The 25,125-nt window shown below is 39.0% G+C and overlaps 1 pseudogene; it reads left to right on the top strand.

Annotated features, from left to right (window-relative positions):
* The first annotated feature begins 18,130 nt into the window (after nucleotides 1-18,130).
* LOC109570203 (RNA guanine-N7 methyltransferase-activating subunit-like protein) lies at nucleotides 18,131-19,163 on the top strand (annotated as a pseudogene).
* Nucleotides 19,164-25,125: the final 5,962 nt, after the last annotated feature.

Below are 25,125 nucleotides of genomic sequence, written 5' to 3'. Positions count from 1 at the left end.
CTCCAGGCTCCTCTGTCCATGGGATTTCCCAGGAAACAATATTGGAGTGGGTTGCCATTTCCTCCTCCAAGGGACCTTCCTGACCAGGGGTTGAACCTGCATCTCCTGCATTGGCTGGCGGATTCTTTACCTCTGACCCACCTGGGAAACCCTCATTATCACTAGGAATTAAGGTGTCCTGATTCCTCTTTCTCTTCTTTATCTGTACTCTTCCAGGTTAATCCTGTCCAAGTTTATAAACTGAACCACTAACTAATCACTCTCAGATTTGTTTCTAGAACCAACCTGTCAATTAACAACTCAAATTCATATATTTAGTGGCTTGTTTTATATCTCTGCCCTTTCAGCACCACATACTCCAAATAATAATCATTCAATATTAAAGACACCACTATTGCCTGGTTTTCAAGCAAAAGCATCTCTTCCCTTCACACTCATAGCCAGTCCAGCAGCAAATCTTTTGTCTATATTCCTGCACACAAATCTTAAATCTGTCACTTTCCATCCAACTCCATGGCAATCAACCTTATCGATGTAATAATCTCTTAATTGGTGTTCTCTATTCTTGCCTCATTCCAAATCACTGTCATAGCAATGAGAGTGATCATTTTCAGACATAAATCATATCATGCCCCTTCGCTTGTTTGAAATCTTCTCAGTTCAGTTCAGTTCAGTCACTCAGTCATGTCTGACTCTGTGACCCCATGGACTGCAGCACGCCAGGCTTCCCTGTGCACCACCACCTCCCAGAGTTTACTCAAACTCATGTCCATTGAGTCAGTGATGCCATCCAACCATCTCATTCTCTGTCATCTCCTTCTCCTCCCGCCTTCAATCTTTCCCAGCATCAGGATCTTTTCCAATGAGTCAGCTATTCGCATCAGGTGGCCAAAGTATTAAAGTTTCACCTTCAGCATCAGTCCTTCCAATGAACACCCAGGACTGATTTCCTTTAGGATGGACTGGTTGGATCTCCTTGCAGTCCAAGGGACTCTCAAGAGCCTTCTCCAACACCACAGTTCAAAACATCAATTCTTTGGTGCTCAGCTTTCTTTATAGTCCAACTCTCACATCCATACATGACCACTGGAAAAACCATAGCTTTGATCAGACGGACCTTTGTTGGTAAAGTAATGTCTCTGCTTTATAATATTCTGTCTAGGTTGGTCATAGCTTTTCCTCCAAGGAAATCTGATGATTTCCTATTCCACAATGGATAGATCTAAACTTATCTTATCCTATGAGACTTAGTGATCTATCCCTGCCTATTTCAGTCATGTCTACTACAATTTCCCACCCTCGTTCACTTTGGAAAATAGTTTAGAAGTCCCTTCTAAAACAACAACAACAAAAAATCATTTACAATATGTATTAGCTTTATATTTAAGCTGTTAACAAATTACCACAAACTTACTAGCTGAAAACAACACAAATTCATTACCTATGGTTTCAGAGTTCAGAAGTAAGAATAGGTCTTGTGAGTTAAAATCAAACTGTGAGCAGCACTGTGTTTCTTCTGGAAGCTCTAGGGAAGAATCTATTCCTCACCTTTCCCAGCTTCTAGGAGCCACTTCAATTTCTTGGCTCATGTATCTTTATCTTCAAAGCCAGCAGGGTAGCATCTTCAAATATCTGTGACTCTGACCTTTTTGCCTCTTTCTCATTAAGGCCCTTTTGATTGTTTTGAGCCCATGAAGATAATCAAGGAAATTCTTCCCTCCTCAAAATCCTTAATATATTTGCATATACAAAGTCCCTTTTGCCGCATAAGGCAACATATTCACAGATTCTAAGGATTGGGCCTGGACATCGTTGGAGGGCCATTATTTTTCCTACCATATCATGTAATCTAGCCAATGATCTCTTGGGTATTTTCACTAGAAAAATAAAAACCTATATTCATGCAAAAATCTTTTCAACACAAAAATAGCTAAAAGCTGGAAATTATCCAAGTGTCCTTTAATACGTTAATGGTTAAATAAAATGTGACAAACTGGGGTGTATCTATACCATGGCTGCTACTGCTGCTAAGTTGCTTCAGTCCTGTCCGACTCTGTGCGACCCCATAGACGGCAGCCCACCAGGCTCCCCTGTCCCTGGGATTCTCCAGGCAAGAACACTGGAGTGGGTTGCCATTTCCTTCTCCAATGCATGAAAGTGAAAAGTGAAAGTGAAGTCGCTCAGTCGTGTCCGACCCTCAGCGACCCCATGGACTGCAGCCTATCAGGCTTCTCTGCCCATGGGATTTTTCCAGGCAAGAGTACTGGAGTGGGGTGCCATTGCCTTCTCCGATCTATACCATGGAGTACTACACAAAACAAACAAATGAAATTATTGATGCACATAATAATTTGGATGGAACTCAAGGGAATTATGCTGCGTGTAAAAAGAACCAATCTTTAAAAGTTACTTATGGTATGAGTCTATTTATATAACATTTTTTAACTAACAAAAGTATAAGGATGGAGAATTGATTAGTTGTTACCAGATTAGGGATGGTGGGATGGGTAGCTATAGCTATAAAGAGGTAGCATGAAAGCTTTGTTCTGGGATAAATGAAACTCTCATAAATTACTGATGACAGTGTAAAAGATTATAGCCATTTTGGAAGCCACTCTGGCAGTTTATATAAAGTTAAACATACCCTATGTCCAGCAATTCTACTTCCAGCTACTTACCTAAGAAAAATGAATATATGTGTACATAGAAGACTTAAAGACTGTCCATGGCCACTCTTCCAAAAAATTGCAGAGGGTGGAAAGATCCCCAACTCATTTTACAAGGCCACCATCATCCTGATACCAAAAAAAGACAAAGATACTACACACACACAAAATTACAGACCAATATCACTTTTGAACATAGATGCAAACATCCTCAGCAAAATTCTAGCAAACAGAATCCAACAACGCATTAAAAGAATCATACACTAGGATCAAGTGGAGTTTATCCAAGGGATGCAAGAATTCTTCAATATATGCAAATCAATCAATGTGATACACCAAATTAACAAACTGAAAGGTAAAAACCATATGATCATCTCCATACATGCAGAGAAAGCTTTTGACAAAATTCAACACCCATTTATGATTAAAAAAAAAAAAACTCTCCAGAAAATGGGCATATAAGGAACCTACCTCAACATATTAAAGCCCATATATGACAAACCCACAGCAAACATTATTCTCAATGGTGAAAAACTGAAAGCATTTACTCTAAAATTAGGTACAAGACAAGGGTGCCCACTCTCACCACTATTATTCAATATAGTTTTGGAAGTCCTAGCCATGACAATCAGAGAAGAAAAAGAAATAAAAGGAATCCAGATTGGAAAAGAAGTAAAACTCTCACTGTTTGTAGATGACATGGTACTATTCATTAAAAAATCCTTAAGATGCCACCAGAAAATTACTAGAACTAATCCATGAATTAGTAAAGTTGCAGGATACAAAATTAATACGCAAAAATCCCTTGCATTTCTATACACGACCAATGAAAAATCAGAAAGAGAAATTAAGGCAACAATTCCATTCAACATTGTAACAAAAAGAATAAAGTACCTCGGAATAAATCTACCTAAAGAGACAAAAGACCTGTATGCAGAAAACTATGCATGCATGCGTGTTAAGTCACTTCAGTCGTGTGCGACTCTTTGCGACCCTATGGACTGTATCCCGCCAGGCTCCTCTGTCTGTGGGATTCTCCAGGCAAGAATACTGGAATGGGTTCCCATTTCCTTCTCCAGGGGATCTTCCCAACCCAGGAATCGAACCCTGGTCTCCTGCATTGCAGACATATTCTTTACTGACTGAGCTATGAGGGAAGCCCTAAAGACAGTATGGTACTGGCACAAAAACAGAAATATAGACCAACGGAACAAGATAGAAAGCCTGAGATACACCCACACACCTATGGGCACCTTATCTTGGACAAAGCAGGCAAGAATATACAACCTTTTCAATAGCTGGTGGTGGGAAAACTGGACAGTTACATATAGAAGAATGAAATCAGAATACTTCCTAACACCATATACAAAAATAAACTCAAAATGGATTAAAGACAAATGTAAGGCCAGAAACTAAAAAAACTTGAAGAGGCAGAACACTCTTTGACATAAATTGCAGCAAGATTCTCTTTGACTCACTTCCTAGAATAATGAAAATAAAAACAAAAATAAAAAAATGGGACCTAATGAAAAGTAAAGCTTTTTTATAGCAAAGGAAACTATAGACAAGATGAAAAGATAACCCTTAGAAGGGGAGAAAATAATTGCGAATGAAGCAATGATAAAGGGTTAATCTCCAACATATATAAGCAGCCCATACAGCTTAATTATCAGAAAAACAAACAACCCAATCAAAAAAATGGGCAAAAGACCTGAACAGACATTTCTCCAAAGAAGACATACAGATGGCCAATATACACAAGAAAAGATGCTCAACATCTCTCATTATTAGAGAAATGCAAATCAAAGCTATGATGAGGTATCACCTCATACCAGTCAGAATAAAATCTGATAGATTTTATGATGATGACCATCATCATAAAATCTACAAACAATAAATTCAGAAGAGGATGTGGAGAAAATTTAAGTTGATAAAGCCACTATGGAAAACAGTATAGAGATTCTTTAAAAAAAAAAAAAAACTAGGAATAAATCTATCAGATGACCCAACAATCCTGCTACACCCTGAGAAAACCACAATTCAAAAATACACCTGTACCCCAATATTCGTCGCAGCACCATTTACAATAGCCAGTACCTGGAAGCAACCTAAATGTCCATCAACAGATGAATGGATTAAGAAGATGTGGTACATATATGCAAATGAGCATTACTCAGCCATGAAAAAGAACAACTGCTAAGTTGAACTGAGGTGGATGAACCTGAAGCCTGTTATACAGAGTGACAGATGTCAAAAGAGATAAACAAATATCATATATTAATTCATACATATATATGGAACCTTGAAAAATGGTACCAATTAATCTATTTATAGGGAAGGGATGGAGATGCAGACATAAAGAAGGGACTTGTGGACACAGTGGCAAAGGAGAGGGTGGGATAAGTTGAGAAAGTAGCGTTAACATATATGCACTGCCATGAGTAAAATAGCTAACTAGTGGGAAGCTGCTATATAACACAGGGAACCCAGCCTGGTGTTCTGTGACAACCTAGAGGACTGGGATGGGGAGGTGGGTGGGAGGAAGGCTCAAGAGGGAGGAGATATATATATATACATACACACACATAGTTATGACTGATTTGTGTTGTTGTATAGCAGAAACCAACACAACATTGTAAAGCAATTATCATCCAGTTAAACAGATTTTAAATAAAGAAATAGAACAGAAACATAAAGAAGTACTTAAGATATAATTTACAGCATGATGGCCATAGTTGCCATGCTGTATGATATATATGAAAGTTGTTAAGAAATGAATCCTAAGAATTCTCTTCAGGAAGCACCAGAGTCTGCTCTTCTGCACGGCAGTGGCAAAGAGTAAGTTTCAGATGGAAGCTTGGCCATGGTTTTGATTTCGATAGGGAAATTAAAATGAAGAAGAGAGCAGGCCTTTGACTGATTTCTGATCCTGCCTGGACTACATACCTGCCTGCAAACACACTAATTGTTACCAGAAAGTCAAGAGGCACTTTAGATAAGACAGCAAGTGGGTATTGGCTTTTCTTGAGCCGTTAGAGGCCTGGCCAGCACCCTGGGGTCCAGAAAATCTAGTGACTTTCATCCAGAAAATCCAGATGAAACAAATAGCTTTGTAAATGTTAAAGAAAAATCAGAGCTGCATTTTTGCATGCAAACTGATGATATCAGTTTGGAATTATAATCAGGAGCCCCAAAACTGAAATTTGAAGTCTCATCCATGGGGTGAATGCACAGCCTGGGACCTCTTCCCAACTGGGACTCCAGATTGCTGTTAACAAGGGACTTCTCACTGCTGCTTAAGTCTGGATGTTGCTCAGTCAAATCTGATGATGTATGTGCCACTATTTTTCTTTCTTCTTTCTATTTCTCTTCTTTTAATGACTGTATATTGAAATTAAGTCAGTCAATCCTTTATTAAATATTGAAATTGTTCAAAACAAAAATCTTTGTCGATCAAGAGACTTTTTTTAGAGATATGCTGCTGCTGCTGCTAAGTCGCTTCAGTCGTGTCCGACTCTGTGTGACCCCACAGACGGCAGCCCACCAGACTCCCCCGTCCCTGGGATTCTCCAGGCAAGAACACTGGAGTGGGTTGCCATTTCCTTCTCCAATGCATGAAAGTGAAAAGTGAAAGTGAAGTCGCTCAGTCATGCCCAACCCTCAGCGACCCCATGGACTGCAGCTTACCAGGCTCCTTTGCCCATGTGATTTTCCAGGCAGGAGTACTGGAGTGGAGTGCCATTGCCTTCTCCGTTTAGGGATATGAAGAAATAGCTAACAAGGAATGTCAATGAAATGCAAATCTCATATATTTGAATGCAGTTACTATCATATCTTTCAGTTTTCTTCTTATCAGGAGAATACTGATACCCTTCTCTCCCTCTCTCCTTTTTTTTAGGTTCCATTATTTAAATGTAACTGTGTTGGATCCATTTGACTTCTCTCACACAACTTAACAAAAGAACAAATTAAAACACACATTCACACATGATTAAGTCCTCAGAATCTGCCTTCTTCTATAAGGCTCATCAGCTCCATCACTCAAGGTAGGATGCTACCTAATTTTTCTATTTCTCCTGCTAAAAACATGTGGACTAATCTTTATATTCTTAGATGTACAACACACTGTGATTATGTGATTTTGATTGAATTTGTTGATTTTCCACTTATGTAGACTATTTTTCTATGTGAATGAGAGCTCCTAGCCACTCTGTTTGGATACAGAGTTTACCATGTGAGAGCTTAAGTAAAGATTCGGAATGGGCCATCTTATTCCTTATAAATGGAAATGTTCCTGGCATCTCATAACCAATTACTGCATATAGAATTAAATACATATCACTTTCATGAAAGTAGCTTATTTAATAATCACAATAAAAATAATGAAAAATAAAAGCAAATCAATGAGGAATGAAAATAATTGTAATAAACTTTATGTGCTAAAGCTAGCATACTTTAATCACAAGAAAGCATTTGAAGATCTCAGTGAAAAGCAATTTTTTTTCTTTAACTTTTTTCTTTTTTTGACTGCATAGCACAGCATGTGGGATTTTAGTTCCCTGCTGCTACTGCTGCTACTGCTAAGTCACTTCAGTCGTGTCCAACTCTGTGTGACCCCATAGACGGCAGCCACCAGGGTCCCCTGTCCCTGGGATTCTCCAGACAAGAACACTGGAGTGGGTTGCCATTTCCTTCTCCAATGCATGAAAGTGAAAAGTGAAAGTGAAGTCGCTCAGTCGTGTCCGACTGTTAGCAACCCCATGGACTGAAACCTACCAGGCTCCTCCATCCATGGGATTTTCCAGGCAAAGTACTGGAGTGAGGTGCCATTGCCTTCTCCAACCAGGAATCAAATCTGGGCCCTCAATAGTGAAAGCAAAGAGTCCTAACCACTGGATCACCAGGGAATTCCTGAAAGGCAGTTTCTTCTTGATTAGGGTGCTTGCTGATAAACTGGTAATTAGGAAGATGAAGAAAATAGTAAAGTAAATAAACACACATCTCAAAATTGAAATCTAAGTGAAATGTGGTTGTTACATATTTTACATTACATGAATGATCACTTTAGTAATCAAGAAACTGCTACTTATCATTTTAAAAATGGGTCTCTTTTTGTTCCTTTACTTTCCTTCATTCCATAAGTATGGATATAGATAGGGAATTCCCTGGCAATGCTGTGGTTAGGACTCCGAGCTCTCACTGCTGAGGGCCCAGGTCTGATCCCCTGGTCAGAGAAATAAGATCCACAAGCTGTGTGGTGTGACCAAAAAAATATAGATAGATAGATAGACAGCATTGACAAATGTTGTAACTTGCCTAATAATTATATTTTAACAACTTAGTATCATAGACTTAGGCTATTCAGAGCTGCTTTTTTCCATAGTTGAAGTTTAAAAAATGATTTAAAAATTACAATTGTCCCCCAACTTGACCTCCAATTTCAGTGTATTACTAAAGACTCAAGTTTTTGCAGAGCTTAGCCACAGTCTGGGTTTGAAGTAGAGGGAAGCAGTTTAAGATGAATAGTAAACAGTTTGGAAAATCATTCTGTTTTTTAATCCAGACAAAAAGCACTAATTCTGTGGATCCTCACTAAATACCATTGGTATTCAAAAGTAATCAGATTACTCTCACTATAATAATTAATTTAAAGGCCTTAGATTAAGTAGAATGTATTACTATTTCAGCATTCTATGTTATGTTACTCAGAAAAATAAATGGCCAAATTGCCTGTAAGAATAATCCATGAAGGAAATTCAGAAAATAGATAGCTTTTTTGAGAACATAACACAAAAGGTTATCTTCTGTTTACTTTCCAACTTCCTTCCTAAAAGACTCATCACTGAAATCAAACGGAAGTTTGAGATTTGAGTTGGTCACATGTCTCTGCCTCATGTTTTAACTTCTCTCCTGCGTCTTCGTTCAAGTGGACTCTGTCCAAATAGCAGGCACTTGCCATTTCATGTTCCTGATTGTTCCTAATACATGATGTGAAGCATCATGGTGTGACTTCCCCTGGTTATTACTCAATATCTGGTTAAGATGGCAACATTCATTCACAAAACGCAGGGTGGGGTATGTTTTACATGCTCTTGAAAAAGTGGAAAACATTATAATCTGAAAGAAGCAAAGAAGAATGGCCAATGGATAAACAATCTTTCCTCAAACAAAACAATATTTAGAAATGATGCAAATGAAGAATGTTCCTTTCACCCGCATCCTGAAATCTACCATGTATGTTTTTTGTAACATTATCATGGTATATACATATATATATATATATATATATATATATATATGTATGTATGTATGTGTGTGTGTGTGTATCTTAGATTCCACATCGCTATTGAGAAATATTTTAAATATTGAGTTATCTGAAATGCTGTTTAAAGTCGGAAGATGCCTCCTTCAGAGAGGAAAAGGGAGAAAAGTATTTGAATGTTAGAAACAATGTAATTGTATTAAAAGCTCCAACTTTGAAGAGGTTAACACCAAATAGACTGATGTGCACTCCCTTTTCTCATATGAATTCTCTTTATTCATCTAAAAAATGATATAAATATTCTTAATAAGGTGAAGTCACATAAATAGATTCATTTAGAATATGACTTCTAGTCTATGTTTAGAAATCTATAGCATCACTTGAAATAAAGTTATGTCCTTGGAAATTATAAAACAATTTTGAATTTCTAAGCTAAACTACTTAATTTAGGTGTTACGAGTCAAGAATAGGACTTTTCACATTCTTGAGGATATTAGCATGGTGGTGGACTGGCTAAATGCTTGCAGGCAGGATGGGCTTAGGAGTTGGACAAATATGGGTTCTGTTCCTTTCTAGCAGTGTGGTTAATAAGAGCCCTGTATTCCTCATCATTCAAAGGTAAAATGGGAATAGTAATATCTACTGCATTCCTGGGGCTTCCCCTGGTGGCTCAGACAGTAAAAAGTCTGCCTGCAATGCAGGAGACCTGAGTTCCATCCCTGGGCTGGGAAGATCCCCTGGAGAAGGACATGGCAACCCACTGCAGTATTCTTGCCTGGAGAATTCCACAGACAGGGGAGCCTAGAGGACTATAGTCCATGGGGTCACAAAGGGTCAGACACAACTGAGTGACTAACACACACACTGTATTCCTAACCCAGGATTGACATACAATTCAAGGAAGCAAGTTTTATTTTTCTATTTCAAACCATAACTCAAGGCAAATTACTTTGTAGGTTTTCATTTCTCTGAGTGAGTGAGTGAGTGAGTGAGTGAGTGAGTGAAAGTCACTCAGTCGTGTCCAACTCTTTGGGACCCCATGGACTATACAGTCTATGGAATTCTCTAGGCCAGGATACTAAAGTGGGTAGCCTTTCCTTTTTCCAGGGGATCTTCGCAACCCAGGGATCGAACCCAGGTCTCCCACATTGCAGGCAGATTCTTTACCAGCTGAGCCCCCAGGGAAGCCCAAGAATACTGGAGTGGGTAGCCTATCCCTTCTCCAGTGGATCTTCCCGACCCAAGAATCAAACTGGGGTTTCCTGCCCTGCAGGTGGTTTCTTTACCAACTCAGCTATCAGGGAATCATATAATAAATATGTTGATAATAACACCACATTGAAAAAAATAACAGATAAAGTGGAAATAACTTGCTGTTCTAAAATTGGCTTTCTGTGACATCAAGAACCAGGAATCTCTCTGGACTTCATTTGCTTCAGATACTATAAGAAGTTTTAGAGAGGGCTACATAATTCCTCTTATATTTGACTACTAAATTAAGTTAATATCCACACATCCTGTGGTAACTCAAGATAGTTCTTTGCTTCTCAATTGGTTTACAGCCTGGCAAAGGTCTACCCTGTTATGCCATGATACAAAGCATTACTTAGGGGATTAAAAAAAATTTTTTAGCCGTGTTAGGCAGAATCATGTCCCCTACCCAAAGCTGTCCAGGTTCTAACTCCTGGAATTTGTCATATAACAACATGGAATAAAAGCTGCAGAGAAAATTATTTTGCTAATCATCTGACCTTAAAGAGTTCATCCTGGATTACCCAATGTAATCATAAGAATAACTCAAAAGGGTTCCTAAATATGAAAGAGGAAGACAGAAGGCTCATTGACAGGGCAATGCAATGCGAGAAAGACTTGACTGTCTATTAGTAGTTTTGAAGACGGAAGCGGCCAGGGAAGCAAGAATGTGAGCAGCCTCTAGGAGGTGGAAAAGGGCAAGAAAACGTGTTCTCCCCTAGAGCTCCCACAAAGGAATGCACACCTCAATTTTAGCCAATGTGGCCAGTTTAGGACTTCTGAACTACAGAACTAAAAGATAATGAATTTGTATTGTTAAGTTTAGGTGAGCTGTTACAGCAGCAATAGGAGACTAATACAGTAGCTAATGTGAGCAAGAGAAGAACACACTGGGAGTGATGAGACCAACCTCCTATAATGGCAAGTATGTGTAAACCACTCAACACAGATACAAGCAAAAAATCATATAGTGTCTCTTGAGCTCTGTTTCCTTCTACTTCATGATAATGTTACAGTCCTACTCAGACCTGCTTACAGCATTCCCAATAGACTGGCAGGTGTATGCTTTTTGCTTCAATGCCCTTATGACTTGGGTTTCCCTGGTGGCTCAGATGGTAAAGAATCTGCCTGCAATGTGGGAGACCTAGGTTTGATCTCTGGGTTGGGAAGATCCCCTGGAGAAGGGAATGGCTACCCACTCCAGTGTTCTTACCTGGAGAATTAATTCCATGGGCAGAGGAGCCTGGTGGGCTACAGTCATGGGGTCACAGAGAGTTGGACATAACTTTTGCTTTTTTGCCTTGTGACTTACTTCTCTTAGGTCTTGTCTTATGCATTTACCTTAAGTGTAGTCTTTTAAGCCCTAAAGTCATCACAGTATTTCTTCAGAGATTTTCCTTTTTTGAATTTTCTCTGCAAATACTAGCTATAGAGTGATTCACTATCTTTCTTACCTGTGTGTTCACACTCTGCACGATCTCTGTTGGGCCCACTCTAGTCAACATTGTGTGTGGATTAGAGGGAGATTTAAAAGGAGAATGTGTAATTTTTTTCCTGAAATTAAAACTGAAAATGAAAGCCTCCACTTGAAAAATAAGAGGAACATCACCAGAATTCTTTCTTTACCCAACACAATGTCAGTTCAGAATAAGGAAAAAACAAAAGTGGTCAGCTACTTCATGCCCAATATTCTACAGCTTTAATAAGATCTAGAAGGAGGTGACAAGTCAAATTGGGAGTTATCATGGTATGGGAGTTGGTGACGGACAGGGAGGCCTGGCGTGCTGCGATTCATGGGGTCACAAAGAGTCGGACACAACTGAGCGACTGAACTGAACTGAACTGAACTGATGGTATGGTGAAAAGAAAAAAATACTAGTTTTGGAGTTAGCAAAACTTGTATGTTCAACAATTATGTTCCTCTTCAGTTCTTCCTTATCATTTTTTCTCTTTTAGTAAGTCTTTATTACAGAATTGTGACATTCATTTTTTCATTCTTAGCATGAAGCTCACTTCTGGGAAATACCCTTATTGGTTTCTGATTGAATGAATATGCCTAATTTAGCACAGAAAGGGACTTTTGATTGAGAAAACTGTCACTCTGATGGGATACAGAAAACCACTGCTTAGTAGATGGATACTTTTGCTATCATAGATTATTTTGAGAATCTTATAAAAGCTAAACACCTAAAATAAAAAATAACACAATAATTATCATAAAACTCAGGTAATTCTTAAGCTTTTGAACATGATCCAAATTAAAAACCTACAGCAGTGGATTCTCCTGCAGTAAAATAAAAGGGAATTAGGAACAACTTGGAAAAGACTGAAGAGAATTACATAACAAAAGAGGGTAGTAATGTCATAGAAAGAACTTTCAATTGAGAATCCAGTAACTAAGAGATCCAGTTTTACCAAGAATTTATTTAATCAAGTTATTTAAAACATTTTGATAGAAAACATCAAAGAGAACTTCCCTGGCATTCCGGCAGTTAAGACTGCTTCCAATGCAGGGGGTGTGGGTTCATTGTCTGATCAGGGAACTAAGATCCTACATGCCACGTGGCCAAAAATTTTAAAGTTAAATTAAATTTTTAAAAATCAGTAGAAAGATTAATCGTAACACTCTTTATGTCTCTTTTCATCTTGTTTCTAACATTCTAATGATCTGTTTCTACTTTAATAAAATTAGGGTGTTAGTGATATGGGTTAAATGTTTGTGTCCCTCCAAATTTCACATGTTGAACTTCTAACCCAAGTATGGATGAATTTACTTCTCAGGAAGTAATTAAGTTTAAATGAGGTTATAAAGTGAGGGTCCCAGATAACAACAAGGTCCTACTGTATAGATCAAGGAACAATATTCAATATCCTATGATAAACCACCATGGAAAAGAATATTTAAAAGAGAATATAAATATATGTATAACTGAATCACTTTGTCGTACAGCAGAAATTAACACAATTTCATAAGTCAACTATACTTCAACAAAAAAAGAAGTCAGGGCCCTGATCTGAGAGTATGACTATCCTTGTAAGAAAAGACACTACATTTGGTACAGTCAGACAATAGAACACTATTCAGCACTAAAATGAAATGAGCTATCAAGCATGAAAAGACATGGAGTAACCTTAAATGCATATTACTAAGCAAAAACAACTCTTCTATAAGCCAGGAAGAGACCTTTCATCAGAAATCAAATTTTCAAGTACCTTGATCTTGGATTTCTCAACCTTCAGAACTGTAAGAAATAAATTTACGTTGTTTAAACCACCTAGACTGTGGGGTTTTCTTATTACTACTTTTTGGCTGCATCAGGTCTTAGTCATGGCGTGCAGATCTTCCTTGGGTCATGCGGGATCTTTCCATGCAAGATCTTTCACATGCCGGATCTTTCACAAGCGTAGTTGTCTCCACCTCCTCACTCGCCCCCAGATTGCGGGATCTTAGTCCCAAGATCAGCAATTGAACCTCCATCCCCTGAATTGCAAGGCAAAGTCTTAACCTCTGGACTACCAGGGAAATCCCTGTGGAATTTTGTTATGGCAGCCCAAGCAGACATACACAACTGAATAATCACCAAGGTTCTAGCACCATTTCTATTTCCATAATGTCATAAATCTCTAATTAGCCCAACTTAGGAGGCCAATATAAGAAACAACTATAGGTGACATTTTATTCGTATTATGAAATAACACATATAAAATCAAAAGCTTCTTTTAAACACAATCTTGAACTATACCAACAATTTTTTGTTATAAAATGGCTTCAACTATTACTATGTTTTCAACTCTCATTTTTTTAAATTTTAGGTATAGAACTTTTATTAAAAATTTCCAGTCCAAAGACAAAAATTGTCCAACCTCCAAAATAAATCAATAAGCCTGCTGCTGCTGCTGCTGCTGCTGCTAAGTTGCGTCAGTCGTGTCCGACTCTGTGCGATTCCATAGACGGAAGCTATATGCCTTAGACAATCACTGTATCACTCAAAATAAAACATTATTGTTCCATTGTCACAGTGAAAATGAGAAAAAATATAGCTTCACACACAAAATAATAAAATCACTAATTATAAATCATATTCATAAGAATAAACGTACGTATAAAAATCACGTCCAATGATCCTAACTCAAGTGTTATAACCATGTCCAAAAGTGATTAAAGAAAAAGTGAGGGATTTACATGTGATCCAGTTGCTAAGATTCTGTGCTCCCAATGCAGGGAACTCAGGTGTGATCCCTGGTCAGAAAACTAGGATCCAGCACAGTTAAATAAACAAATAAATATTTTTAAAAAATACTTTGTTAAAAAAGTAAAACTAGAAAATACTTTACTTAAAGTGAAAAAGGACACATAGCTTTAAGACTCTTTAAGTCTGTCAGAGGAACCAACTGTTAACTGTGTCCACACACACAATTTTATTCATAAATATTCATACAATTTAATTTTTGTTTAAAAAAATTGTGTGACTTTTTTGTCCCATGATAGAAGTTTTAATATACATTGCATCATATAGATCTACACATACTTCATATGGAAATTTTAGTCATTGATTTAAACTCAACATAATCTCAAAGGTAATTTGTTATTGACTCTAATAATTAGGAATAATGAAATTTTTCCCAAAATAATTAACAAGTGAAAACTAAATAAAGCAAGTCTAAAAAAGAAACCAAGGAAAGAAAAACAGGGGACTTCCCTGGTAATCCAGTGGCTAAGACTCCATGCTCTCAATGCAGGGGACCCAGATTTGATCCCTGGTCAGGGAATCAGATCCCACATGCCATAATAAAGATGGAAGAGCCCACATGGCCCAAGTAAGACCAAGTGCAGCCAAATAAATAAACAAAATCTTTTTTAGAAAAAGGAAAGACAAAAGAAAATAAAACAAAAGTTGAGTTAACTCTACCCTTTGGTTAAGATCATGGCATTTGGTACCATCATTTCATGGCAAATAGAAGTGGAAACAGTGACAGATTTTATGAAAATGTGTTCATATGGTGACTGCAGCCATGAAATTAAAAGATACTTGCTCTTTGGAAAGAAAGTTATGACAAACACAGCACATTAAAAAGCAGAAAGGTCACTCTGCCAACAGAGGTCCGTCTAGGCAAAGCTGTGGTTTTTCCAGTAGTCATGTATGGATGTGAGAGTTGGACCATAAAAAAGGCTGAACACCAAAGAACTGATGCTTTCAAACTGTGGTGTTGGAGAAGACCCTTGAGAGTCTCTTGGACAACAAGGAGATCCAACCAGTCAATCCTAAAGGAAATAAACCCTGACTATTCATTCATGACCCAGAAAACCATGATAGTGTGATCACTCACCTAGAGCCAGACATCCTGGAATTCAGAATCAAGTGGGCCTTAGGAAGCATCACTACGAACAAAGCTAGTGGAGGTGATGGAATTCCAGTTGAGCTATTTCAAATCCTAAAAGATGATGCTATGAAAATGCTGCACTCAGTATGTCAGCAAATTTGGAAAACCACTGGCCACAGGACTGGAAAAGATCAGTTTTCATTCCAATACCAAAGAAAGGCAATGCCAAAGAATGTTCAAACTACTGCACAATTTTACTCATCTCACATGCTAGCAAAGTAATGCTCAAAATTCTCCAAGCCAGGCTTCAACAATACGTGAACCATGAACTTCCAGATATTCAAGCTGGATTTAGAAAAGGCAGAGGAACCAGAGATCAAATTGCCAACATCTGCTGGATCATCAAAAAAGCAAGAGAGTTCCAGAAAAACATCTGCTCTATTGACTATGCCAAAGCCTTTGACTGTGTGGATCACAGCAAAATGTGGGAAATTCTTCAAGAGATGAGAATACCAGACCACCTGACCTGCCTCTTGAGAAATCTGTATGCAGGTCAAGAAGTAGGAGTGAGAACTGTACATGGAACAACCGAATGGTTCCAGATCGGGAAAGGAGTACATCAAGACTGTATACTGTCACCCTTCTTGTTTAACTTGTATGCAGAGTACGTCATGCGAAAGGCCAGGCTGGATGAAGCAAGAGCTGGAATCAAGATTGCAGGGAGAAATATCAGTAACCTCAGATATGCAGATGATACCACCCTTATGGCAGAAAGTAAAGAACTAAAGAGCCCCTTGATGAAAGTCAAAGAGGAAAGATAAAAAGTTGGCTTAAAACTCAACATTCAGATAACTAAGATCATGGCATCCGGTCCCATCACTTCATGGCAAATAGATGGGGAAACAGTGACAGACTTTATTTTTTGGGGCTCCAAAATCACTGCAGATGGTGACTGAAGCCATTAAATTAAAATATACTTGCTCCTTGGAAAGAAAGTTATGACCAACCTAGACAGCACATTAAAAAGCAGATGTTACTTTGCCAACAAACGTGTCTAGTCAAAGCTGTGGTTTTTCCAGTAGTCATGTATGGATGTGAGAGTTGGACCATAAAGAAAGCTGAGTGCCAAAGAATTGATGCTTTTGAACTGTGGTGTTGGAGAAGACTCCTGAGAGTCCCTTGGACTGCAAGGAGATCCAACCAGTCCATCCTAAACGAAATCAGTCCTGAATATTCATTAGAAGGACTGACGCTGAAGCTGAAACTCCAACACTTTGGCCACCTGATGTGAAGAATAACTCATTGAAAAAGACCCTGATGCTGGGAAAGACTGAAGGCGGAAGCAGAAGGGGATGCCAGAGGATAAGATGGTTTGATGGCATCACCGACTCAGTGGACATGAGTTTAAGCACATTCCAAAAGATGGTGATCGACAGGGAAGATTGGTGTGCTGCTATCCATGAGGTCACAAAGAGTCTTTGACACGACTTAGCAACTGAACAACAATAACCATTCTTTGACAGGATATTTTCAGGATGCTTTCTATTAAGTGGTTTGAGGGTTTGGGTGTCAATGTTGGATTTTTAATTTATTATATATGCATATTTATATGTTCTATTGAGTTATAATTGATTTACTATTTATTTGATTTTATTTATTTTGGCTGTACTGGGTCTTTGTTGCTTCACCTGGGCGTTCTCTAGTTGAGGCGAGTGGGAGCTACTCTTCACTGGGGTGGTGAGACTTCTCGTGGTGGCTTCTCTCGTTATGGTGCACAGGTTCTACAGCACTGGCTCAGGAGTGTGGTGCATAGGCTTAGTTGCTCCGTGGATTGTGGGATCTTCCCAGACCAGGGATCAAACCCATCCCTGGGTTTAGTAGGTGGATTCTTAACCACTGGACCATCAGGGAAGCCCTAGCTGACTTGCTGTTGTGACTTTGAGGAACGTAATTTGTGATGGCCCAGCAAATAATTGACAAAAGGCAAAGAGATTGTCCAAAACTGATGGTTGCCTAGAAGTTCTGAGTGAAAATTATCTACATAATATTAAAATGTGTTTCTGTTAAAGCAAATCTCTCCAGACTAGAGTTGTATGGCTCAGGGAAATAGACAGATCTTCAAGAATAAACATTTCTAAATTAGGAGCAGACATTAAAATGAAATTAAAATTAAATTAAAATGTCTTTCTCAATTAAATGGGAAAAGGACTCAAACCAGAATGGGATCCTGAATTGTAATGGACTTTCTGTAACATACAAATCTTTAAGAAATAAATATGCCTATGATGTTTGGAACAAGATACCAATGTTTTACTCTTATAAAGCAGCAAGTAACATAACAACAACTAAGTAATACAGAGTTTTGTGAGTCAAATTTGTATTTTCTCTGTGTTAGGCATCTCCAGAGAGATAGAACTAGTAGGAGATTTATCTTTATCCCGTAAAATGCTGGTTAATTTTAATATGCTATCAATCAGAAAATACTAATTTCTGATATATAAAGTACAAACATGAAATATGTGTCTAAGAATCTATATAAGGGAGGCCCTCTGATGGCACTCTGGACCGGAAATCTTAACAATCTAAACATTAAACAGAACAGCTTCCTCAAATATCTGGGAATTTCAGAATGACTGACACTTCTGAAGCTGTTCCAGATTTTGAAGAGATGTTTGCCAGTAGATTCCATTCAGTTCAGTCACTCAGTCATGTCCAACTCTTTGCACGCCAGGCCTCCCTGTCCAAAACCAACTCCTGGAGTTTACCCAAACTCATGTCCATTGAGTCGGTGATGCCATCCAACCATCTCATCCTCTGTCCCTATCTCCTTCTGCCTTCAATCTTTCCCAGCATCAGGGTCTTTTCAAACCAGTCAGCTCTTTGCATCAAGTGGCCAAAGTATTGGAGTTTCACCTTCAACATCAGTCCTTCCAATGAATATTCAGGACTGATTTCCTTTAGGATGGACTGGTTGGATCTCCTTGCAGTCCAAGAGACTCTCAAGAGTCTTCTTCAACACCACAGCTCAAAAGCATCAATTCTTCAGCACTCAGCTTTCTTTATAGTCCAACTTTGACCACTGGAAAAACCATAGCCTTGACTATATGGACCTTTGCTGGCAAAGTAATGTCTCTGCTTTTTAATATGCTGTCTATGTTGGTCATCACTTTACTTCCAAGGAGCAAGCATCTTTTAATTTCATGGCTGCAATCACCATCTGCAGTGATTTTGGAGCCCCAAAAAATAAGTCTGACACTGTTTCCACTGTTTCCCCATCTATTTGCCATGAAGTGATGGGACCGGATGCCATGATCTTAGTTATCTGAATGTTGAGTTTTAAGCCAACTTTTTCACAAAGAGTACCAAGATGACAAAGAGTACCAAGAATAACTGAAGCACCCTCCTGAGTCCCCTCCAATCATCGAGAAATGGAATAGCAGATCTGGTAGGAACCGGAAAAATAGAGGTAATCGGTTGCAAGGTAATAGACAGTTTAGAGGTAGGGATAGCAGACAGGGGTGCCCAAGTAACAACTGACCCAATCAGTGGCATAAATGATCCTGGGGTAACAATTGCCTGCAGCACAGACCAGAACGTTACTAGCCCATCAATATAGACATTATGGTTAAAACCAACAACCTCCCTAAGGCTACTACCGATAGAAGTGTCAGCTGCTGCTGCTGCTGCTAAGTCGCTTCAGTCGTGTCCGACTCTGTGCGACCCCATCGACGGCAGCCCACCAGGCTCCCCTGTCCCTGGGATTCTCCAGGCAAGAACACTGGAGTGGGTTGCCATTTCCTTCTCCAATGCATGAAGATGAAAAGTGAAAGTGCGACTCAGCTTGTAGTAAAACCATCTACTTTGTTAACATGACAAAAGTTTATATTGTACCTTCTGTTGGTCACAGTTTTATATTCTGATTGTAGCGAGTGAATTATTAATTTTTTTGGAACTTGAGAGTTTTTAAAAATTATATCTTACTGGAGAGACGTAAGGGTTGCTGGAACTAAATATCTCCTAAAAAGGTTCAAAAAAATCTATGAAACACTGTTATGAAATTCACGCTTCTTGTTTGACATTCACTACCAGCAGAAATTAGTTCAGGAAGAAGAGAATGAGGGCCTAGAAATCTCATAAGATATGACAAAGGGTGAAAGAAACTTGTTACCTAATTGATGCTTCTAAATTACTGAAGAGAATATGTTAACCAAAAGGGTGTTCTCTGTTTGTAGTTTAGAAAGAGGTGACCCAATAAACAAAAATGTGCCTGCAGCACTGTTGACACAGTTTTATAATAAAACAGAACTCTGTTCCATGGGGTAATTATATTCCCATAGCACCAGATTAGTATAAGTAAATCTCCTGAATCTGTGAATCTATTAAGAAACTCAAGTTCACATCATATCATGGAGAAAAATACAGTTACAGCATGGAGGTAATATCAGCAGACTATCCAGCCTGTAACTTATAGAAGCTAAACACTATTTTTTAAGATTATGTGTATATTATGTATAAAAACAAGCCTGCATTTGCATGATAGAGACTAGAAATAAGGGGAATTGAAAGAATTCATGTATCAGATGGTCTCCCCAGGATGTTTCTTTAGTTTAAAGTAGTTAATTCAATCTACTTAAATCACACGGGTTCCCAGATCCTCTTGTGGAGAATTCTAGTGGATACTGAGTGAATATTAAAGGACTTTGGAGACAGAAGAAGAAACAAACTTCAGGATTGAATGGAGGGAGGTATATATGTCATCAAAAGCTCAGCTTCTGTATACACCAGTGCCAGATTCAGAGACAGAGCTTTGGCTGAAGTAGAAAAGGACAGCTTTATTACTTTGCCAGGCAAAGGAGGATATAGCAGGCTAATGCTCTCAAAAGTGTCTATCCCATCTTTGAGAGAATAATGAGAAATTTTATGGTTCAAAGAGGGCTTATCAGCTTGTGGATATACTTCTGATTGGTTGGTGGTAAGGTAAAAGGAGTCACTGTTACCAACCTTCAGGTTCCAACTAGTCTGAGATATTGAATCCCACCTAGAGCGAGTTTCCATATCTGCAAAACAGCTCAAAGATATTGTTGTGCATATTGATGAGGAATCAGGACCCTGCCCCAAGACTGCTCTACTGTTTCTCCTGACTGTTTATTTCTTTCTTGTCTTGCTTCCCTCTCTTTCCTAACTAACAGCTGCGTGAATCTGCCCGTCGAAACAGGGAATGTCATGCAGGCTGAATGAAGGCTATTTCCTATAATCAAAGAAAAGGGGGACACAGAAAGTCTTTGTAACCAGGAGGCCCACAGGGCCTTGCTCAGTATCATAGATTAGCAAGATTACTGCATGTTTCAAGAGGAGAAAACAGTCTTAAAATCTGCACCAATTATGGATACTGATTACAAACATTGGAATACTCATGGAGAACTAGAATACAAATCTGCTTCGTTATTACTTTGGTGAGGTTTTTAGGGGGTTGGAGGGGGCAGAGGAGGTAAGGGTGGGTGGTTTTGGTAATGGGTAGGAGTGGAAATGTTTATAAAAAGCAACATAAGTAAAATGTTTTTACTATTTTTGGCTATGCTTTGTGGTTTGAGGAATCTTAGCTCCCTGACCAGGGACTGGGCTATGGTAGTGAAAGTGCTGAGTTCTAACAATGGAACAGCCAGGGAACTCCCATGAGATCTTAAGCAACTTCCTCCAAATAAATCTGATTAATCTTGCCAGTGTTTTCTTGACATTCAAGTTATCTTTATCAAAATCAGGAAGTGGGTCAGGAAAACCTAGGGTAGACAAGACAATCAGTTGGTACCTAAGCAGTTGAAAGACCTCTTCTGTAAATGAGTAAGGGGCTTGTAAGATTTCTTAGATTTAAAAGGTTGCTTGTCATATGGCAGAGCCTCTCGTCACTTTCTCATCTTCCTTTACCCTAAATTTACTGATATAATTAGGCATGCACACAAATTAAGGGGTTGAAATATTAAAGAACAGTCAGTATAGTAGGAAAGTGAAGATTTTAACATTACATAAAATGTCTACAACACGCATGCTATGCATGCTAAGTCGCTTCAGCCGTGTCTGACTCGTTGCCACCTATGGACTGTAGCCCACCAGGCTCCACTGTCCATGGGATGCTCCAGGCAAGAATACCAGAATGGGTTGCCACGCCCTCCTCCAGGGGATCTCCCTGACCCAGGGATTGAACCTTCATCTCTTATTGTAAATCGGTTTCCTATACTTCAATTTAAAAAGTTCATGTACCTACAGCTTGCTCTATATTCCAATTGCAAATTACTTTCCACTCATCAAGCAAGGACTTTGGAACCTGAGAAAGTAGTCTCTTAAACACATGTAGCAGATAAGCAGATTACAGAGGTTTAAGACTTTATGACTGTAAAGATTTTTAGTAATTAGATAGTCTAATCCTTTCATTGCAAACTATAAACATGAAGTTATAATCCAGAAAGAGAATGAGAGTTTTTTTTCAAAATATATAAACTTTTCTTGTCCTACTAATTCCTCCAGGCCAAGAATTATTCATATCTTTTCTGTAGACTGGTGGTTTCCAGATGTCTACAACACAGATGAAGCAGAGGAGAGATACAGTTGAATTAAATACAACATGATGATCCATTGTTAAAAATATGACTCCTCCCAGGTTGAGTCTAAGAGCTGCCATTTATGCATAACCAGTTCTAGATTCAGGTAGGGGCAGGATGGGATATTTCTTTGAATAAAGTAGCAAATTTTAGAGGTGTAATCTACCAGTTCGCTAGTCCATAATATCCTTGTACAATCCTTAATCAGACATTGCAGGTTTTGATACTGGCTCAGAGTCTTGCACTTCCCCACAACTCTTGCTTACCTTTAAAATGATGATAGGGATCGTGTAGTTAATCTGTTCAACAGTCTATAATTTTCAGTACTTGTCTATTTCAGACACCATCCACCCGTTTCCAAGGCAACCTTTATGACCTTTTAGCATAGTACTTGGGCTCATGCTCAGTCACTGAGTTGTGTTCAACTTTTTGCAACCCCATGGACTGACTGTAGCCTTCCAGGATCCTCTATCCTTGGGATTTCCCAGGCAAGAATACTGGAATGGGTTGCCATTTCCTCCTCTAGGGGATCTTCTTGACCCGGTGATCGAACCCGAGTCTCCTGCTTCTCTTTCATTGGTGGGTAGATTCTTTACCACTGAGCCACCCTGGGAAGCTCATAATATTTAACTTCTTTCCACTCACTTCTGTACCAGCAGGTATCTCCCACCTTAACTCACACCTCTTGTGGACTTAATTCTTTATTCCTCTATTTTGTTTCAGTCAATCACTGTTCTTTGGCACTTTCTTTCTTCCCTCTGATATACTTTTACCATTCAGAGACAACTATTCCTAATATTTTGGTATATAAGAACATGGCAGTATTATCTTCTCATTTATTTCTCTGGCTGTCTGCCAGGAGCCGGCATATTGCATATTGAGTGCATATTGCATATTGAGTGCAACACTTTCCACAGTAACGAGACAGATTATAAATGGGAAAAAAATTACAAATCATATTTCAGGTGTTTGGAACAGCTCTGACATTGGCCTGGACTTAGGGAAACTTCATAATCAAATACAGACCCTGGACCACTCTCGACTGGATTTTACCGCCGCTGGAGCAGCTAATGACTTATTTCACACCTTCTCTAACTTTATTTCTGGAAAAAACATTCTGTCTAATATCTTTAGTTCTAATTTTGCTTCTCATAATCATTCTTCCTTGCATTGTCAGGGTTCTTCGGCAGAACATTCAAAAGCTCGCGACTGAGCTGCATCTGGCTGTTTTAAGAAATAAAAAAGGGGGAGATGCCGAGAGCCGGCATATTGCATATTGAGTGCATATTGCATATTGAGTGCAGCACTTTCCACAGCATCATCTTTCAGGATCTGGAATAGCTCAACTGGAATTCTATCACTGCCGGGAGCCAGCGTGAGGAACTCCGCCCATGACAAAGGTCATGAGGAAGGAGGCTCGGCATAGGCAAAGGCGGGATGGAGCTTCAGGAGTCCCCCTGGAAATTCTCGAGCATTTACACCCAAAACCAGAGTCTGCCTACTTTCTGCTTTGTGCTTTCACCTACACCTCTGACTTCACGGGGGGCTGTCCCCCACTACCTCTCTCTGAAAAAAAGAGTTAGCTTACAGTTCCAGTTAATAATTCCTGGGTGTGACAGTGTTTAACCTACAAACTCCTTTGGAAATCCTCTAGCCTGCCTGAATAGGTTTTTCCGGCCACATGTGATTGTTCTGAGCCTCCCAACTGTGAGAGGCAGGAGATGTTCTAAACTGTCTAAACACAGGTTCTTTTGAGTAGTTAAAAGATTGTTTAGAAATTGTATTGGTGAAGGGATTTTCACTTGTTGGGCCAATGTTTGCTGCTAAGTTTCGATATCCCTTACCTGCTGTGTTCCTGGCAGTGTATTGATTAATATAATTGGTGTAAGTAGTAGCTTTAATGTTTGTAACCTGGGACCCTTGAGTTAATTCTTTTTCTTGTTATAGCCCACCACACCTTTGCTCTGTAGGAATGCAACTTTATCTAATGCTTTTGGAGGGTGGCTCCTGACCAATCACCTTTAGAGAAAAATAAGTTTTCTGAAGAAAGGGTCTTAAAATGTTAACAGGCCTCCGGGCCAGAAGATGATGCAAATCACCTAAGCTTTTGCATATGATAAGTTTGCAGGAAGAAAGCCTGGCTTGCTGCATGACTCTACCCCTTCCCCCATTATCCTCTATGCATAACTTAAGGTATAAAAACTACTTTGGAAAATAAAGTGCGGGCCTTGTTCACCGAAACTTGGTCTCACCATGTCGTTCTTTCTCTTACCTTCTGGCTGAATTATTCAGCCTCTTTTTTCCACTGAATTTCCTCACTGAGCTATCCTTATTCCATTACTCTTTATATCCTTAATTAAAGTTTAATTAAGCAGTTGTTCCTGATCTTCGCCTATGCTGTCTCTCCTTTGAATACCCTGGATCAGCCGGGGCTGGACCCCGGCAGCTGTCCCAGGTCTCAGTTGCAGCATGTGGGACCTTCCGTCTTTGTTCGTCGAGCCATACAGGATCTTCAGCTGTGGCATGCAACCTGGCAGCTGTGGCTCATGGGATCTAGTTCCTCAACCAGGGATTGAATCCAGGCTCCCTGCACTGGGAGAGAGGAGTCTTAGCTCCTGGACCACCACGGAGGTCCCAATATTAACTTAATTTATAGAAATTATGCTTTTTATTGGAGTCAAAACTATGAACTCCTTATTGCCTGTGATTTTAAATCTTGTTGAAAGCTTCCTCACCCTAAGACCTACAATCTTTTCTTCTAAATGTATAGCTTTGTGTTTCACAATTAGGTCTTCAATGTGTGAGAAGCTCACATTTGTAAAAGTAGAGTAGAAGTGAGGACTCCTTGAGGGGTTGGTAACAGGCAGCAGAGAAGACAGGAGGCACAGATTAGGTAGCTTTGCTATCACTCACTCACCCTCTATAGGGAAGCTCTACTCACTTATCCCCTGCTTAGCAAAACCTGTATCTTAATTAATATGTTCAGAGGAGAAACTTTGACATTCTTAAAGCAAAAGACATGCTATAAAAA

The sequence above is a fragment of the Bos indicus genome, chromosome 16 (genome assembly GCF_029378745.1).
Source record: "Bos indicus isolate NIAB-ARS_2022 breed Sahiwal x Tharparkar chromosome 16, NIAB-ARS_B.indTharparkar_mat_pri_1.0, whole genome shotgun sequence".
Lineage (NCBI taxonomy): Eukaryota > Metazoa > Chordata > Mammalia > Artiodactyla > Bovidae > Bos > Bos indicus.
The sequence above is the reverse complement of the archived record's forward strand: the minus strand, read 5'-3'. Positions and strand labels throughout refer to the sequence as shown.